We start from the raw sequence: 4,795 nt of genomic DNA, 5'->3' as shown, positions 1-4,795 counted from the left end.
ATAACCAACTGCTAAATTGGTTACAGTTACATAGTGAGATTATTTCAGCATGATATCACACAGGAAATTGACTAGCTAGAAGAAATAATTTCAAATACTTTACCATAAAGAAATGATATAAAGCCGGATGTGGTGGTGCACGCCTTTAATCCCAGCACTCAGGAGGCAGAGGTAGGATTGCTGTGAGTTTGAGGCCACGCTGAGAGTACATAGTGAATTCCTGGGCTAGAGCAAGATACTGCATTGAAAAACAAAAACAAACAACAGCAAAAAAGAAATGATATACTTGAGGAGCTGAATATATCTAACCTGACTTATACAATGTAATGTACATATGTATTGAACTATTAAGGCTGGAGAGATGGCTTAGCCGTTAAGGTGCTTGCCTGCAAAGGCAAACTACTATCAGGACCCATGTAAATCAGATGCACAAGGTGGCATATATGTCTGTAGTTTGTTTTCAGTGGCTGGGGATCCTAGTTCACCCATTCTCTCTCTCCCTCTTTCTCTCAAATAAATAAAATATAAAGAAATGTGGTAGCCCATTTACATGCATAAATTTTATTTTATTTTTGTTTTTCAAGGTAGCGTTTCACTCTAGCCCAGGCTGACCTGGAATTCACTCTGTATTCTCAGGGTGGCCTCAAACTCATGGTGATCCTCCTACCTCTGCCTCCCAAGTGCTGGGATTAAAGGCACAAGCCATCATGCCCAGACAGACTTATGTTTTCTTGTTTTTTTTTCAAGGTAAGGTCTCACTCTAGCCCAGGCTAACCTGGAACTCATTCTGTAGTCCCAGGCTGGCCTTGAACTCAAAGAGATCCTCCTTCTTCTGCCACCAGAGGGCTGGGACTAAAGGCATGTGCAACCTGGTAATTTTTATGTTTAAAAAATATTTATTAAAAACATAAATATGCATTTATTTCCAAGCAGAGACATAAATAGAGACAGAGAAAGAGAGAATGGGTGCATCAGGGCCTCCAGCCACTGCAACTGAACTCCAGACACATGTGCCAGAGTTGTGCATCTGGCTTTACATGGGGCACGGGGAACCCAGGGTTGTTAGGCTTTGTACGTAAGTGCCTTAACCACCGAACCATCTCTCCAGCCCCAATTGTTAGGCGTTTTTTTAAATTTTTAAATTTTTTTAAGGTAGGGTCTCACTCTAGCTCAGGCTGATCTGGAATTCACTCTGTAGTCTCAGGGTGGCCTTGAACTCACGACAATCTTCCTACCTCTGCCTCCCAAGTGCTGGGATTAAAGGTGTGTGCCACCATGCCCGGCTCAGGTTTTTTTTTTTAATTTATTATTTTTAAATTTATTTTTTTATTGACAATTTCCAATAACTCATGGTAATTCCATCCCTCCCCCCACTTTCCCCTTTGAAACTCTACTCTCCATCATACCCCTTCCCCTCTCAATCAGTCTTTCTTTTATTTGTTTTTTCCCGAGGTAGGGTCTCAGTCTAGCTCAGGATGGCCTGAAATTCACTATGTAGTGCAGGGTGACCTCGAACTCACAGCAATCCTATCTTTGTTTGCCAAGTGCTGGGATTAAAGGCATGCTTGGGTTCTCTTTTATTTTGATGTCATTATCTTTTTCTCCTATTATGATAGTCTTGTGTAGGTAGCGTCAGGTACTGTGAGGTCATGAATATCCAGGCTATTTAGTCTCTGGAGGAGGACATTGTAAGTAATCTTACCGTTCCTTTGGCTCCTACATTCTTTCTGCCACCTCTTTTGCAATGGACCCTGAGCCTTGGAAGATGTGATAGAAATATTTTAGTGCTAAGCACTCCTCTGTTATTTCTTCTTAGCATCATGGTGCCTTCTGAGTCATCCCAAAGTCACTGCCATATGAAAAGTGAAGCTTTTCTAACCAAAAGTGAGAGTAGCATTAATATATGGGTATGAACATTAAAAGCAGTGCTTACTGGGCAGTTTGGTGAACATACTATATGCATTTAGCTAGACACCAGCAGATGTTACACACCTAGGGCTCATGACTACCCCTATTGTGGGTTTTCAGTATCAGGTATGTATTCCCTCCCTTGGAGCAGACCTCCAGTCAAATTAGAGGGCAGTTGGTGTCCCCCATAACAGACAGACATGCCACTATTGTACCCATTGGCTCATCTGGCCTGGGTGGCCAAATTTGAGGCTTGCAGTGTCCACTGTTAAGTATCTCCACTATGTAGTCTCAGGCTGGCCTTGAACTCACAGTGATCTTTCTACCTCTGCTTCCCAAATGCTGGGATTAAAGGTGTGCACCACCATACCAAGCTTATTATTTTTTTTTAATTTAAATTTTATTTTTTCCCTGGGTTTTCGAGATAGAGTCTCACTGCAGTCCAGGCTGACCTGGAATTCACTATGTAGTCTCAGGGTAGCCTTGAACTCACAGCAATCCTACCTCTGCCTCCCAAGTGCTGTATTCTTATAGATTTTAGACACTATGCTTGTCTACTGGATTTGGCAGCACAAAAAATCTTGTAAGTATTGAAAAAAAGTTTCTTATATCTGAGGAGTTTTCTTTCTTTCTTTCTTTTTTTTGAGATAGGGTCTCACTCTAGCCCAGGCTGATCTGAAATTCACTATGTAGTCTCAGGGTGGCCTCGAACCCACGGCAATCCTCCTACCTCTGCCTCCTGAGTGCTTGGATTAAATGCATGCACCACCATGCACAGTTTATCTGATAATTTTGAACATTTTTCTTGTTTATACATTCTTTGTTTGCTTGCCTGTAGTATATTTATTTCCTGTAATTGACACAGTGAGAGAGTAATTCAGCTTAATATTGTACAAGTAGATTATAACCATAAGTAAAGAAAACTAATTTATTAGCTATTGTAGCAAAAAAATTAGTTTGGTTTGCCTAAAAAGCAATGGCCAGTCTTCATCTGTAAAAGGCTTCAAATGTTAAAATGTTTGTTATCCTAATGTCATATGAATTTTCCTCCACTTTGTAATGGGATAATGTAAGAATACATAATAACCAAAGGAAAAGGATGTCATAAGAATAGTAACAAGGGCTATCATTTGATGGAAATATTCTTCATGTAAAATCACCAAAAACTTTATTAGAGGTCTTGCCCTGGAGTAACATAGTATGGAATTCCACTTTCCCTGGCCCCAGAAAGAAAAACAACAGTACCAACAGGTACGAGCTTTCACTTAAAATCTGAATTTCCTCTCCATATTTGTTTTATTTTATTTTATATTATTATTTTTTTGAGTTAGGGTCTTACTCTAGCCCAGGCTGACCTGGGTTTCACTATATAGTTTTTTTTTGTTGTTGTTTTTTTTTGTTTTTTAAACTCAGACTGCATTCTCTCCCTCTAACTCTCCCAGGATCTCCCAGGAGAGAGGAGCACGCTCATCAATGGCAATGGGCAGTTGCACAAAACAACACCCAAGGCCAGCTTCACTCTCAGGAGAGAACGCTGCACCTCTTCCTCATGGTTTTCGGTGCTCTACAGAGTCAGAGAAACTTCTCTAGTAAGGAACTATAGAAATGATCCCTGAACGTATAGTCTTCACTATGTAGTCTTGTCTCAGGGTGGCCTTGAAGTCACGGTGATCCTTCTACTTCTGCCTTCCAAATTCTGGGATTAAAAGCTTGTACACCATGCCTGGCTTCCACATTTGTTTTATAAAACAGTTTGTGGGGCTGAAAAGATAACTTAGTGGTTAAGGCACTTGCCTGTGAAGCCTAAAGACCCAGGTGCAGTTCTCCAGGTCCCACGTAAGCCAGCTGCACATGGTGGCGCATGCATCTGGAGTGCGTTTGAACCCATTCTCTCTCTAACAAATAAAACTAAAGCTTTTAAAAAGCAGTTTGTACAACAATGATAGACATGGGAACATATTCTCAATAATGCTGTTTACTTGGGTTAAACTATCCACATGTAGATCTGTCATACACTGATGTGACAAAACAAATCAGGAAGGATCTGTAGTGACCTCACGATCTATAGATCAATTTAACATTTTTAAATATCCAACCAGAATTAACTTCTATCTGAACTTAAGGTGGTGACATTTATGCTTAATAACAATGTTGGATATTTCACATATACAATACTAACAAAACATCATAGTTCATTTAGAAACAGATAATAGGTTTAAAAAGACACGAATGAGAACGTTTGTATTATTTCAACTCTAAAGCCGATGTGCTTGTAGCCTTCCAATTCCAGTTTAGTCTGCAGTGTGAATCTTAAGCCCCTGCTTTAAAACATGTGTTAATATTCTGATGGTTATGAAAAATCCTTTGGGGGCTGGAAAGATGGTTCAGCAGTTAAGGCACTTGCTTGCAAAGCCTAAAGACTCTGGTTTGATTCTCCAGTTCCAACATAAGGCCAGATGCACAAGGTGGCACACGCACCTGGAGTTTGTTTACAGTGCCTAGAAGCCCTGGTGTGCCCATTCTCTCTCTCTTTCAAATATATATATAATTTTCGAGGTAGGGTCTCACTCTAGCCCAGGCTGACCTGGAATTCACTCTGTAGTCTCAGGGTGACCTCAAACTCATGGCAATCCTCCTATTTTAGCCTCCCGAGTGCTGGGATTAAAGACATGCACCACCACACTTGGTTGAAAAAAATTTTTTTTTTTTTAAAGAAAAACCTTTTTAAAAAAGTGTGCTTAAGTTGCTTGTTTTAACCTGTAACTACAGAATTTGAACACAAGTTCTGTCTTGCTTTGCTTGTACACACATCCTCACAAAGGGCTTCCTGGCAGGAAGCTTCCTTCCAAGGCACATGCAGCTGCATTTGTACTGAAAAACTGCCCTC

At 40.4% G+C, this 4,795-nt stretch overlaps 1 non-coding gene across 1 annotated transcript; it reads right to left on the bottom strand.

Annotated features, from left to right (window-relative positions):
* Positions 1-3,315: 3,315 nt before the first annotated feature.
* On the bottom strand, positions 3,316-3,536 carry LOC123455477. The gene has a single exon (XR_006633941.1). It is a non-coding gene; the product is annotated as a small nucleolar RNA U3 (small nucleolar RNA).
* Between the last annotated feature and the right edge of the window lie 1,259 nt (positions 3,537-4,795).

Source organism: Jaculus jaculus, chromosome 16, assembly GCF_020740685.1.
Source record: "Jaculus jaculus isolate mJacJac1 chromosome 16, mJacJac1.mat.Y.cur, whole genome shotgun sequence".
Lineage (NCBI taxonomy): Eukaryota > Metazoa > Chordata > Mammalia > Rodentia > Dipodidae > Jaculus > Jaculus jaculus.
This window is presented reverse-complemented; position numbering and strand designations above follow the sequence as displayed.